The 15,792-nt window shown below is 35.1% G+C and overlaps 4 non-coding genes across 4 annotated transcripts; 1 reads left to right on the top strand and 3 right to left on the bottom strand.

The window, feature by feature from the left end:
• Window positions 1-7,032: 7,032 nt before the first annotated feature.
• On the bottom strand, window positions 7,033-7,250 carry LOC137247354 (small nucleolar RNA U3). The gene has a single exon (XR_010951820.1). It is a non-coding gene; the product is annotated as a small nucleolar RNA U3 (small nucleolar RNA).
• Window positions 7,251-9,368: 2,118 nt separating this feature from the next.
• On the bottom strand, window positions 9,369-9,448 carry TRNAL-UAG (transfer RNA leucine (anticodon UAG)). Its single transcript has one exon. It is a non-coding gene; the product is annotated as a tRNA-Leu (tRNA).
• Window positions 9,449-12,288: 2,840 nt separating this feature from the next.
• TRNAV-UAC (transfer RNA valine (anticodon UAC)) lies at window positions 12,289-12,361 on the top strand. The gene has a single exon. It is a non-coding gene; the product is annotated as a tRNA-Val (tRNA).
• Window positions 12,362-12,493: 132 nt separating this feature from the next.
• Window positions 12,494-12,566, bottom strand: TRNAV-UAC (transfer RNA valine (anticodon UAC)). The gene has a single exon. It is a non-coding gene; the product is annotated as a tRNA-Val (tRNA).
• Window positions 12,567-15,792: the final 3,226 nt, after the last annotated feature.

Genomic DNA, 15,792 nt, shown 5'->3' on the forward strand with positions numbered 1-15,792 from the left:
ATTGTATGCGCTAAGTGGAGTATAATCGTGGCTAAGTTGCCAAGTTAAGTCTATGCTAAGTATCAGTAATATATGCCCGTCACCATTGTTTACTATATAGTTTGGCAGCTTAAATAGAGCTTATGTTGCAAATAGAGTGGAAGTGGACTAGGCAGTCGAATGTCATATAATGAAGGAATTGATGTTCGGAGTTGCCCGAAATCCCGAATCACAAAAGGGAGTGTAGTTAAGCACGAAAATGAAAAAATGTAGTTAGGTTTTGCTCCTTTTTAAGCAGGAGATTTTCATTTTAAAAATGTAATATATAAACCAATGTTCCTTCTATTACTCATTTTATCTATGGAGCTTTACATGTACTTTATAAAAACGTGCTTTTTATTTTTACGCACTTATTCCTCAATGAAAATAAATGAAACACATATTAATGTAAGCAATAATAATGTTCCTTACTTCTTAAATATTATAAATGTGTTAAAAGTAGCAGGACTAACATAATATTGACAAATCTGATATGTCAAACTCATTTTATATAACAAAAATTATTTCATAAATTGCATGCATTGTATACATATGCATTATATTTAAAATTTTCTCTAACTATTCGTTTTGTGCTGATTAATTTTGCTTATGAATAACTTTCTTTGGCTATATAAGCTAACAATTCCAGGGGCCGTTTTCACCATCTTCGGTGAACGCTAACAAACACTTTATTTGAAAGAAATCGTTCAGAGATTCGTCAAATAAGGGTTACTTTAAAATAACGGACGTTAAAAGTTCCCCTGTCACATGAGGAAAAATGAAATACAACTATTTTTATAACATGAAGATAGATAGACAATTTATTGGGGATTGCACTGCGACCGCTGATCTATTGTGCCCTCATCAGATTGCGTCGCGTGCCAGGAGGATATGTTCCACCGTCTCTCCTGATCGATCACGAAATCGACATGAATACAAAATTATGTTTTTTATTTAGTTGAACGGCGATAGAAAATCGGTTTTTTTTCTAAAATGCAAGAAACTTCAAGAAGAACGTAAGTTTTTAATTATTTGTGTGTTGCTGTGACGTCGGCGTCGCGTTGCTTATGGATTGAAGCAATTAAAGCACGTGTGTTCAAAGTCAGATGTAGACGCAACGCAAGTGCCTAAACGACGCAAAAGTCACCTTAAGCGTATTTGCTTTAGGTGTTATTTATCAATATTAATTAAAAATTTTAGATCTCCCAAAAAGTTGAACATAGGCAAGATGCACAAGAGGCGTAGCTTCGTTGACGCCTGCAAAATATGGCATGCAGCTAAGATCTCTCTACACCTCAAGATTGCTTATGCTGTGCCTAATACGCATCTATGAAGCTACGCCTCGTGTCCATCTTCTCTTAGATTATATTTCAAAGAAATTTTTTATACTCAGTTGAGCAGAGCTCACAGAGTATATTAAGTTTGATTGGATAACGGTTGGTTGTACATATATAAAGGAATCGAGATAGATATAGACTTCCATATATCAAAATAATCAGGATCGAAAAAAAATTTGATTGAGCCATGTCCGTCCGTCCGTCCGTCTGCCCGTTAACACGATAACTTGGGTAAATTTTGAGGTATCTTGATGAAATTTGGTATTTAGGTTCCTGGGCATTCATCTCAGATCGCTATTTAAAATGAACGATATCGGACTATAACCACACCCACTTTTTCAATATCGAAAAACCGAAAAAGTGCGATAATTCATTACAAAAGACATAAATCGACGAAACTTGGTACATGAGTTGAACTTATGACGCAGAATAGAAAATTAGTAAAATTTTGGACAATGGGCGTGGCACCGCCCACTTTTAAAAGAAGGTAATTTAAAACCTTTGCAAGCTGAAATTTGGCAGTCGTTGAAGATATCATGATGAAATTTGGCAGGAGCATTACTCCTATTACTATATGTACGCTTAATAAAAATTAGCAAAATCGGAGAAGGACCACGCCCACTTTAAAAAAAAAATTTTTTTAAGTAAAATTTTAACAAAAAATTTAATATCTTTACAGTATATAAGTAAATTATGTCAACATTCAACTCCAGTAATGATGTGGTGCAACAAAATACAAAAATAAAAGAAAATTTCAAAATGGGCGTCGCTCCGCCCTTTTTCATTTAATTTGTCTAGGATACTTTTAACGCCATAAGTCGAACAAAAATTAACCAATCCTTTTGAAATTTGGTAGGGGCATAGATTTTATGACGTTAACTGTTTTCTATGAAAATGGGCGGAATCGGTTGATGCCACGCCCAGTTTTTATACACAGTCGTCCGTCTGCCCTTCCGCATGGCCGGTAACACGATAACTTGAGCAAAAATCGGCATATCTTTAATGAACTTAGTTCACGTGTTACTTGAACTCACTTTATCTTGGTATAAAAAATGAACGAAATCCGACTATGGCCACGCCCACTTTATCGATATCGAAAATTACGAAAAATGAAAAATATACCATAATTCTATACCAAATACGAAAAAAGGGATGAAACATGGTAAGGTAATTGGATTGTTTTATTGACGCGAAATATAACTTTAGAAAAAACTTTATAAAATGGTTGTGACACCTACCATATTAAGTAGAAGAAAATGAAAAAGTTCTGCAGGGCGAAATAAAAAACCCTTAAAATCTTGGCAGGTATTACATATATAAATAAATTAGCGGTATCCAACAGATAATGTTCTGGGTCACCCTGGTCCACATTTTGGTCGATATCTGGAAAACGCCTTCACATATACAACTACCACCACTCCATTTTAAAACTCTCATTAATACCTTTAATTTGATACCCATATCGTACAAACTCATTCTAGAGTCACCCCTGGTCCACCTTTGTGGCGATATCTCGAAAATGCGACCACCTATACAACAACCACCACTCCCTTTTAAAACCCTCATTAATACCTTTAATTTGATACCCATATCGTACAAACACATTCTAGAGTCACCCCTGGTCCACCTTTGTGGCGATATTTTGAAACGGCGTCCACCTATGGAACTAAGGATTACTCCCTTTTAAAATACTCATTAACACCTTTCTTTTGATACCCATATTGTACAAACAAATTCTAGGGTCACCCCTGGTCCACCTTTATGGCGATATCTCGAAACGGCGTCCACCTATGGAACTAAGGATTACTCCCTTTTAAAATACTCATTAACACCTTTCATTTGATACCCATATCGTACAAACGCATTCTAGAGTCACCCCTGGTCCACCTTTATGGCGATATCTCGAAAAGGCGACCACATATACAACAACCACCACTCCTTTTTAAAACCCTCATTAATACCTTTAATTTGATACCCATATCGTACAAACACATTCTAGAGTCACCCCTGGTCCACTTTTATGGCGATATTTCGAAACGGCATCCACCTATAGAACTAAGGCCCACTCCCTTTTAAAATACTCATTAACACCATTCGTTTGATGCCCATATTGAACAAACCAATTCTAGGGTCACCCCTATTCCACCTTTATGGCGATATCTCGAAACGGCGTCCACCTATGGAACTAAGGGCCACTCCCTTTTAAAATACTCATTAACACCTTTCGTTTGATGCCCATATTGTACAAACAAATTCTAGGGTCACCCCTGGTCCACCTTTATGGCGATATCTCAAAACGGCGTCCACCTATGGAACTAAGGATTACTCCCTTTTAAAATACTCATTAACACCTTTCTTTTGATACCCATATTGTACAAACAAATTCTAGGGTCACCCCTGGTCCACCTTTATGGCGATATCTCGAAACGGCGTCCACCTATGGAACTAAGGATTACTCCCTTTTAAAATACTCATTAACACCTTTCATTTGATACCCATATCGTACAAACGCATTCTAGAGTCACCCCTGGTCCACCTTTATGGCGATATCTCGAAAAGGCGACCACATATACAACAACCACCACTCCTTTTTAAAACCCTCATTAATACCTTTAATTTGATACCCATATCGTACAAACACATTCTAGAGTCACCCCTGGTCCACTTTTATGGCGATATTTCGAAACGGCATCCACCTATAGAACTAAGGCCCACTCCCTTTTAAAATACTCATTAACACCATTCGTTTGATGCCCATATTGAACAAACAAATTCTAGGGTCACCCCTATTCCACCTTTATGGCGATATCTCGAAACGGCGTCCACCTATGGAACTAAGGATTACTCCCTTTTAAAATACTCATAACACCTTTCATTTGATACCCATATCGTACAAACGCATTCTAGAGTCACCCCTGGTCCACCTTTATGGCGATATCTCGAAAAGGCGACCACCTATACAACAACCACCACTCCCTTTTAAAACCCTCATTAATACCTATAATTTGATACCCATATCGTACAAACACATTCTAGAGTCACCCCTGGTCCACTTTTATGGCGATATTTCGAAACGGCATCCACCTATAGAACTAAGGCCCACTCCCTTTTAAAATACTCATTAACACCATTCGTTTGATGCCCATATTGTACAAACCAATTCTAGGGTCACCCCTGGTCCACCTTTATGGCGATATCTCGAAACGGCGTCCACCTATGGAACTAAGGATTACTCCCTTTTAAAATACTCATTAACACCTTTCATTTGATACCCATATCGTACAAACGCATTCTAGAGTCAACGCTGATCCACCTTTATGGCTATATCCCTAAATGGCGTCCACCTATAGAACTATGGCCCACTCCCTCATAAAATACTCTTTAATGCCTTTCATTTGATACGCATGTCATACAAAAACATTACAGGGTTTCCCTCGGTTCATTTTCCTACATGGTTATTTTCCCTTATGTTGTCACCATAGCTCTCAACTGAGTATGTAATGTTCGGTTACACCCGAACTTAACCTTCCTTACTTGTTTAGCTTTAAAATTTGTTCATAATAGTCATGTACATGTCTACTACTATGGCAGTCGATTGCATACTACTATTTCATTATTTAAAAAAAAATTAAGTTCGGAAAAATGCAACCTTATCACGTGCATTCTCAAAGACGGTTGCCATACCATGTTGTCATTTGGGACCAAAATTTATCGAAAAAAGGACCAGACCTCAAAAAAAAGGACCAAATTTTAATTTTATTTTATTGGTATACAAACAATTCGTAAGGTACTAGAGTATCGTATTTGTTGTAAAAAGCGAAAATTGTAGGATGTTTCAGGGGTGTCCTATATAAAATTTTAATAAAGGAGACACTTGGCTTTAGTTCAAACTGCACAAACAAAAATAAAGTGTACCTTTAGGTATCACATTTTAAAATTTTTAGGATAAGACTATGTCTTTCACCAATCTATCGTTGTGAACCTAGTTTTGCTTGATTGCAATGAAATAAAATGTATAGCGCAGTTAGGTTTTAGTAAGGAACGGTTAAAAACTTTGCGTTGTGGCAAACTCGATAAATCGTAAATGAAGCTAAGCAATTGTGTTAATGCTATTTTTATAGATGCTTTCATTTTCATTCCCAGTTTAAACTTCATACCAGAGCCTAGATTCAGTAAGTGTGAGTTTTGAACTCAGACTAAAAATGAAGCGTCTTAAAAGTTTCACTGTATAATAATTGAATACCGATCGAAATATCTAAACACTAAAACAAGTCTTTTTCTGATAAGTGCGTTGTTTCATCAAAAATTAATGACAATGTGTTTGTCCGAAAATTTAACACTTCATTTTTAATGCCTCGCCTAAATTATCTCACAAGTGAAATGTCATTGTTCTGCTACATTTTATTGATAGAGCAATTTTCGTGGTAAGAATTCCATTGGAGTAAATTGAAAATTATATATGGGTAATAGATTTGTGGCAATTTTTTTAGCAGTGTTTTGAATTTTTGTTTCAGTGAAAAAGAAATAAAAGTACCAAAACTGTGCCGAAAAAGACCCAACATTTAGAAAAATGGACCGTCGGACCATATACGGGTGGAAGCGAATGGACTGAAGTGGCAACCGTGTTCTCAAATGCAAGCTTCCACATCAAATACATATATATATAAGTACTTCGACATTACGACATACCATGTCGCGTTGTGAGGCTAAGCATTTTTGCATAAAAGCGTTTTGACCACCACAATACCACAGATTAAGTAAAAAATTTCACAAAAATAATACATTTTTTCGAAAGATTACCCAGAATATCCGCAGTCATTGTTTACGAATTTAGAAACAATGAGAATGGCAAATACGAACGTGTATGAAATGTATTGTCAAAACGTATATGCACGTGGTTGTATTTTATATGCACGAAAATGCTTTAAAATCGCATGAAATTGTTAAAATAAAGTTTAAAAATAAATGATAAAAACTTTAATATAAATAAAAAGATTCTTTTAATAACAACAAAAACGCCTTATATATTCTATATATATATATCAATTGGTAAGGATTAGGGGGACTCATGAAAGCATTATAACATTCGCTTTTTGACGCAAAATGCTTTCCTTAAGGCTCCATTACTGATACTTAGCATAGACTTGACTTGACTTGAGAACTGTCACAGTTCTGTTAAATGAACATTGCATGTTACTGATTACTAAAAACTTGGCTACACTTAACTCAACTTAGAAGTCTGTTGAATTTTGATTTTCTATGTAAGTTCTAAGTGACGTTTACATTTTGAGATGCCATTTGTTTGTTTCCATTTCATTTTGACATTTTGTCATACAAATTGACATTTATTTAAAAATAAATTTCAACGCTGATTATGATGCCAGATTGTATGCGCCAAGTGGAGTATGTATATCGTGGCTAAGTTGCCAAGTTTAGGAAGTCAGTGTAATGGGCTTTTAATTGTTTTTATGTAATTTTAATAAAAAAAAAAAAAAAAAGAAAAAATTTTTATTTCGTTGCCTTTTATAAAAGTTACCTTTTTTCTTAGTCTTAAGAATTTTTAATCAGCTCCTCTTTTACTTTCTGTAAATTTTTGGCAACACTGATTCCAACTACTTTATGAGTAAGTATATAATTTGCTTTAAACCTTGAAATTTATTTAATTAAAACTTTGCTGACCACTCAGAAGTCGCTTTATCTTAAGTAATAAAAGCGATCATCGAAGAAATACCATTTCCAATGCATATGGAATACACAAGTTAGAAACAATATTCATAAACCTCACGCTTTAAGATAAAACGATATAACTCCTCATCGTGGGTGCAGAATGCTTTCATTTTGTAATGAAAGTAAATGAAGACTAACTACAGAAATGATCCTGTGAAGTATAGTCTTAACTTTCAATCGGCAAATAGTGAATATTTTAACTCAAGAAGGCATAAAGTGGCTGGGAATCGAAGAGCTAAAAACAACGTTGAATAAAATACCAAAGTTGCAAAACTAAATACAAACGCGAAAAATAAACATGTTTTCATGTGTAAAGATATATGTATGTACGTGTATTTGTGCAAATGAATAGAATACTGCTTTGTTTAACGCTTACTTAGGCAGTAGGGCTGATCACATTCAACACGGCGTCTACCGACCATAACCACAATAAAGCAAAGCTTGGCGACACCCGTAGCCAAGCATTGGCTTCTTGATTACTTTGAAAGCGGCAGCCATCAATGTAAAAGCCCCGACACATAAGCACTTTTTCATATAGATGAGTTTAACACAAGCTAATGCATTATGAGTAGATTGCACGCATTTTTATGGAGAACGGTAGAATGAGCGATACTGGCGCCATCTGATATTGAAAAGTAGCCATCTCCCAAATTTTGTTACAACCAAAGCATAAGAAGAAGAATATGACATTTGTTTTGGTTAAGAGCCTTGACACACTTTGCAAGTGAAATTATTTTTCCCACTGGTTGGTAAATTTTCTAACATTTTTCGCAGGTAAAAACTGTAATATAACGAATGAATACGACACAAAATCTGTTAGCAAGTATCTTTGTTGTAAGGGGATAATGTTTATACCAGTGCTTCGCGAAATTTTGTATGTGAATGGGCAAGGCGTAATGAACTTCAATTGCCACGTCTGAAGTTCCCTCATATTTACAAACGCACCATCTTGGTTGATTGTGGCGATGTTATTGGAATACATAAGATTGTGTTAAACGCATCTATGTATATGAAAAATGTCATTGTGGCACCGCCTTAAGTTACAGCAAACAGTAGCGAAAAATTTTGAAAAAAATGTTAATTATGTTAAAAAAACGCCCAAAATAATGATTTTAGCTTTTATTCTCTGTTATTTACTTCTATTTTAGTTTTTATTGACAAAATAAAAAGGACGCCAATCACTGTCGCTTCCTGAAAATAGAATTAGGTTTAATCTGGCTACAACGTCTTTCGTGAATGATTGCCGTGCAGCCCTGTCGCGCTGAAAATAACGGCACTCTTAAGAACATGTGTAAAAATAATAGCCGTGTTTTTTAACACGCGTATATCCGTTTACGCTTAAACTTTATATTGACTGCTAGTCGACAAACTATAAATACACCTCTGAAATTGCTGCGCATAAATTTTGTCCTACTAAATTTCAATACGCATTATACTCAGATATAACTGAAATATGTTCTTTGTTTCACCCTCTACACTAATTCTATGTATTCTATGTGTGTCCACAATTCATCGCAACTGATTCAGCTATATGTTATACCCTATGGCCATCAGAGCGTTGCGTCTCCGCTTTACGATACACCCTGTTGCTGTAGCTAGTTGTTTAACCACAGCCGCTAGATGGGTCTCCTAAGCATTATCTAAGCGAAGATAGGCGTTTTTTAACACGCGCAAACGAAACGTATACGCGCGTGTTAAAAAACACGGCTAATATGACAGATGTGGCGGCTACACCGCCTTCGTGAATGTGATCAGCCCTAGTGTGTCGTAGGTAAATATTTGATTTGTATGCCGTTGTCAAGCGGTATAGCTTAAGAGCGTGTGTACCAATTTATGTTGATGTTTAATGTATGTATGTATGTTTGCGTCGTTGGAGCCACGTGCGGGACCAAGACAATAAGGCAAAAGCAAAACAAATTGCGTAAAATATTTCAGTGCTTGCATAATATTTTAATAATTTAAATACAAGCAAAAATTAATTGAATTTGTTAAAAAAAATCTCTTTTGTCAATTAAATTCCTATCAAATTGAACAAAAGTTTATACTCCTCGTAATATTTAGAGCCATAATGCATCAATAAGTAATTTTTTACTACTGTTGACAACTCACCAGAGTGTAAAATTTATACATTTGAGTTGTTTCCATGGTTTCTAATATAAAATATGAATAATGATAAGCATATATGTACGTTGAATAGAAGAAACCTTTTTAATTTTACTTAGATCTATTTGGTAGTTAATGCTGAAAAATAAGTAAATTTACTATTTTAAATTAAAAATTTTATTCTGACAGCGGTGGGATTCGAACCCACGCCCTTTCGGACTGGTGCCTAAAACCAGCGCCTTAGACCGCTCGGCCACGCTGCCTGCGTCCAGCTATTTGACAAGTGCTGTATATAACATATTTGCATTAAATTAAAATTGTGATATCTGAAATAAAAAGTCTATGCAAAAGAAATCTATAAATATCAAGCGCCTCTTATTATGCGCTCTTGGTAGTTTTTAATTTAATATAAAATTTTACTACGTAGGTACATGTTATGATTTTGACTCATCACCAGTGTATCCAGAAAAAAATTCTTTGGTGATAAAATCTTGAAAAAAAAGAGCTAAATTTCTTCAAGAAAATCCAAAACCCCTTGCAAAAGGAGCTAAAAGTATATCTTTCAATGTAAGTTTTCACATTTATTTCAAATCAAACTCAAACAGAGTTATAAAACAGGTACAGTAAACTAACAAAAAAAACAAAAAAAAAGGTACAAGAGAGGTACATAAATAATACTGTTTTTATAGTTCATTTTATTTTTTTACTAACAAAAATGCGTTTTTTTTTAACTTTTGTTTTGCCATTTGGCGGTAAGGTATCGTTAAAAAGTAAGAAATATTTTTCACACTACTACAATGCCGGCACGGCTATAGGTTCGCCAAAAATACGACTTTCCAAAATGTTGGCCCATGAAAATTGATTTAAATATTTCCATTTTTTTTATTCAATTTTCAACGTCCTACGGGTGTACGAATCACCATTAAAATACAGGTGTGCGATATTCAAATTTATGTTGGGACGAGAATTCAAAATCTATGATTTCGTCCACAGAAGGTGAATTATTATTTTTACTACACTCATAAATATTTTTTGTTTTCATTAACTTTAAGATATCGTTGTTTATTTCGAAGTCATGACAGCATTTATTCAGCCGTTTAAGACCACTTCTTATTGTCAGAAGCGAATTCGACATAACTAAACTCATTTTGTTTCTGTGTTCGCTTTTAATCAAACTCATGTTTGAAAACGTTCCTGCAACTTCAGCATTACTTAGACAAGCTTTTGGAATTATACTGTTTAACATAAAACCAAAAACTTAATGTTGAAGTCACATTTTTCCAATTTTGGAGATAGATATTTTTCCACTGCATTGGTAATCTCGTTATTTCATCAGTGCTATACTTGTTTTTTTCATTTGTGAAATATAAAAATTTTTGAGGTTTTACAATTCGCAATGTGTTTTCAACCGAAAAGAAATCTATGTTGCTAACCGTTTCTATATTGTGCGGCAAGCGTTGCCTTAATTGCTCTATTAATTCAATTATGAAGTCGCGACATATATCACGTATCTTTCTTTCAATGAATTCGTCTATAAATTTACCTTATTTTTTAATTCGTATATATTCTTCAAAGTTTTAATGAAAATAAGGTACGGGAGATAAAAATTTATTATAATCTCAAGTTAAAGGGTCGAAACTCTTATAAGGTGACACTATGCTGTTGCACAAGCTGGAAAGCAAATATAAAACCTAATGACAAAGTTTATCGATTAAAGTTTTGGTTATCAGTGGAGTACCACTGATTGCCACATCATACGTAACGAAACAAATGAAATCAAATTTCGCCACATATAAAACATATTACAAATTTCACAATACGTATTGCCGAAATAGATTTGGAACCATAAAGGAGCAAACATATTAAAGAGGGCCAAAAAGAGCTAGGGGCTTAACCGGAATTTTTGGAGATAAACCCAAAAAAAGGGCTAGATCTGGCCCCAAAAGCACAAAAATGGCAACACTGCTCATCACGTGCTGTGCGAGTACCCACAAAAAAATTACACAGGCTATAATAATATATGTGACCCGGCCTATGAAAAGATGGCTTATTACTCAAAAAAGAAATTGCGAGAAACAGCTGTTAAAGATAAACAATGCATTTCTTCAGTTTGTTGGTAGTTTTTCTTTTGCATTATGAACAGTCATGCCGAAAAGGCAAAACACAAACCAGTTTCTGACCGATATTTTGGCTCCATTGCCATCGGAAAAAATGCTATCAAAAAATCTCCAGCCACCAAAGTGGCATCGAAGGAACCAAAGACTTCATCGTCTTTCTTTTGTGCTCTTCTTTCTCTACATTTTTAGTACACTTCTAAGCAAGTTAGGACTATCTAGTTTTCACCACGTGAAAGAGCGTCTCAAAAACCAGAAAAAAGGTGGACAAATTTTTTGAGTCATAAGCTACCTTTTCATAGACCGGGCCTCATATATAAAAAAAAAATAACGCCGCGTTGCTTGCTCTATTGAGCGAAAAGAAATTTTCAATTCCATTAATTCGGAAACCTGACTTAGAAGAACCAGAATAACAATAAATAGAATGGCGTTATGGTGAAACCAATTTTAATGTTTCAAAAAGCATGTAAAAATAGAGTGAAATGTGGCTTGATAAAGCTGCTGAAAGCCCTGAAACACCACCCTTAGTAAATTTATAGCATAGCTTTGTTTGATCAACGAGGCACCTAACAAAAGATATAATTTTTAAACTTAGCGTTGAGGCAATCCTTTACATGTCTGAAGCGCTCTTTAGTGCCAAACCTTTTGCGCTGTTTTCTATAAAATCAATTTTTTTAATTTAATTCGATTATTAGTGGACAAGTAACAGTCCTATTCTAATGAGCAGACAAAACTCATGTCAGATTTCTAGTTGTGCGCTTACTAGTTATTGTCAGAGCAGCTTTTGCTGATGTAAATTAACGTTAAATTTCTTTTAACACTTAGTTCTAACGTGTTATTTTTTGCCGGGTATCCTGTACATTCTTTGGTAAACACATATAGAGGTGTGTAGAGAAATTACGTTTTGCTTCATTCTCTTGCTGTCATTATTACTCTCCAACTATAATGAGCGGCGCTTTAGTGTGCACTTTGCCACTAAAGTTCTGTGTGGTTCCATAGTGTAGCGGTTATCACGTCTGCTTTACACGCAGAAGGTCTCCAGTTCGACCCTGGATGGAACCAGCTCGTTACTTTTTTTATTTATTTAAATTCACTTGGTTTTATTTTTATTACTAATAAATTCTTTTAAAATAAAAATATTTTTCGAAGGAAAGCCATAGATATCTGAATTAACAGAAAAAGAAAGCTTCGACTTGGTTCCATCCAGGATCGAACTGGAGACCTTCTGCGTGTAAAGCAGACGTGATAACCGCTACACTATGGAACCGATTGAATTTAGCATACGGCTGGGGCAAATAAAAAACTACCATATTAAACAAATGGGCAGTTCCCGAAAAAAGCCTAGGAACGCTGCTTTAAAAAAATTTTGTAATGGCGCTTTCTTTTCTATAAAAATATTGCTCTCATATTACAAAATTGTGTAATGGCGCTTTCTTTTCTGGAAAAAATGTTGCTCACATATTACAATCTCCAATTCTAACTTGCAAACTAGGTCGCCTAGCGATCTGCATAAGTAAAAGGTGAATTTGTAGGTAATTTTGTGAAAGCAACACATTGCGAGAGAGCTGAGAAAAATCAACAGGGTGACATTATTTTCAAAAAGAGAAAATACCATACGCCAAAGACTGAAATTCGGAATTAGGACTTGGTCGAACTTCGGTTCGGTTTGGGATCGGTTTTTGCCGCACGGACGCCAAAGAAATCAAACGTATTTTTTTTTGTTTGTTTATTTTTCTTCAGCGTTCGGGCTGGTAAGTTCAACTTGAGAGAGTCATTTGCGCCTCTCCAGCCCGGGCTGGTGTCACATCAGGCCCGTAGCTACGTACGGGCGTGGACGGGCCTTGCCCGTACAAGCGAATTATTTGCCCTTACAGAGCCCGTACACAGAGTAAGTACAAGCAGTACCACTTTTAAAAATCAAAATGTAGTTATTTAATTTCCGTTTTTTTACCGTGGAATCGAAATTTGATTTTTAAAAGTGGTAGTTCTAACCTGACGGACATCTCATGAGGGTTATAGTCATTATTATAGAGAGAACCGACGCAGTATCACTGTAGCAATTTTGTCAGTAAAAATTTTGTCTAGGTTCACACCAGTTACTTAAGTTAAACCTTGCCACGCAAAAACCTGCCCGGTATTTACGAAGAACAATCTACTTTGGTCAAATATTTCAAGACCCTATTTAGGAAATTCAACTCAGGAAGTATCTATCTAGTGCCAGTGAAACACAATCGAGATAAAGTTTGCCTGACTTGAAACTGGCTGTAGATTGGATTAGCATAAAAAATATATCCAGCTTTTGATAAGTGAGTAAAAAATAGCAGGTAAAGTTCATGATATTTTATTTTATCTTTTTTGTTTCAACATAACACAGTACATCCTGCAAACTTCGTCGCTACTATTTAAAAAAATGCAAAACTCTTAATGTTAACTTTTGTGAAAAATATAACACTTGTTTGTTTTGGTCCAACTTGAGTTCTATTGAATTTGAAATTTCTCGAAAACAAGTGTGTGAAATATCTTGAAACTAACTATTGAAAAACCGTTTCTATGTTAAACTTCGGTGGCATTGGCTGAAGTTGGTTGAAATATCTAAGCTACTTTTTTCTACAGTACATTTTTCATTAACATATTTAAATCAAAAAGTGAACGTAAGTATCATTTCGATTTTCTGTTGGGGTTTTTGAAATAATTATCTTTTTCAGCTATAATGGACATAAGGATTTATTTCGGCGGAAAACGTCCCCGTTTAGAAGAGACTTCCGACGTGCCTTCTACCTTTTCATCCAAAAATACTATAGATGCTCAGGCTAGCTCGCAATCTGAATCTCAATCAACATTAACAATATCAATAAATGAGAAAAAAGATTTATATACCTAAAAAGGGAGAACCTATCAAGCAAATAGTTTTGACGCAGTACCTTAAAAGTAATAACCGTTCTTTTCTGTCATCATCGTTCCACGAATATAAATGGTTGATGTATTCGGTGACAAAAGGCGCTGCTTTTTGTTATGCATGTATGCAATTTAAACCATCAGATTTGAAAGATGTGGCATTTACTTTGAGTGGCTTTAGAAACTGGAAAAATGCGAAATATGCTAAAAGAGGTTTTCCACGACATGAAAGGACAGGATCGCATGTTGAAGCTATGATTTTGTGGGAGGAAAAAAAGAATCGGCAAAATACAAACACAGAAATTTCAACTCTTGTTAATGACGAAACACTTGGTAAACATAGATATTACATAAAATCTATTATTGAAGTCGTTCAATTGCTGATGTTCCATGGTTTACGTTAATGGTAGACGGAACCAAAGACAAAAACAACCGAGAGAATATAGCTATCGCTCTCAGATACGTGAAGGAAGGAAAAGCTCGAGAATCATTACTCGATATTATTACAACTAAGGGATTTGACGCTAAAACATTCACCGAAAAAACAATTAAAACATTGCGTGAGAATAGTATCGATTTGTCGTGTCTTTTGAGCCAATGTTATGATGGAGCTAATGTAATGAGTGGTAAAAGAGGAGGTGTTTCTGGTCTCCTGGAACAGCACCTAAATCGTAAAATTCCTTATATACACTGAAAGGAGTTTACAATGAATGCCGTGATCTGACAATAAACGAAATCAAGCGACGCTTCTCAGAAAATCAAGAGCTAGTTACTGCGATTTCCAACATTAACGAATTCAAAACGGATGATTTTAATGGCTTTAGGGAACTAGGTAATTCGAAACATTTACCATCAACACAAAATGTGTCCTTCCATTTTACTAGCACTTATAAATTTACATGTTTCAGGCTTGAAAGTTCCCATCGAAGAGGAATTGACAGTCGTGAAAAAATTTTTCAAGAATCGAAAGAAACAGGCTGATGACGGAACAAAGTTGGAGGTACTTTTCAGATTTCGTGAAGCTTTAAGTGATACGTTCGAGCTGATGGCAGCTGTTGAGACATTTGGGTGCAGTACAGCAATTTGCGAATAAACGTTTTCGGCAGTGATCGCAATTAATAGGCCGCAACGCCTGTCCATGATCCATGCCAACATGGCTGATCTCGTCTACTTAACTGTTGAAAGACATCGCACACGCGCAATTAATATCGATATGATTCTCCGAAAATTTAATAATAACAAAAATCGTAAACTGCCATTGTACTAAGTATCTATTCTTAACAATATTTTTTGTATGTTTCTCTTAAGCATTAATTGAAAATTTAATTCTCTTATTTTTTTATTTAAACCTATTTAATTATATAATAAAATTATTTATTATAAAAAAAAATTTATTACACAAATAATTTTAACCAATTATTCATTTAATTATTTGTTTTTTGCAAACTTTTAATCCTGCCCGTCCTTCGATAGTGTCTGCCCGTACATTTGGTTAGGTCTGGCTACGGGCCTGTGTCACATTGAACTAGCCTACTTAAGGTACGCGCACATTACGCTGCGCGACACGTAGCCGCAGCGGTGCCTCACAGAGCGACATA

Source organism: Eurosta solidaginis, chromosome 3 (assembly GCF_040869045.1).
Source record: "Eurosta solidaginis isolate ZX-2024a chromosome 3, ASM4086904v1, whole genome shotgun sequence".
In the NCBI taxonomy this organism is placed as follows: domain Eukaryota; kingdom Metazoa; phylum Arthropoda; class Insecta; order Diptera; family Tephritidae; genus Eurosta; species Eurosta solidaginis.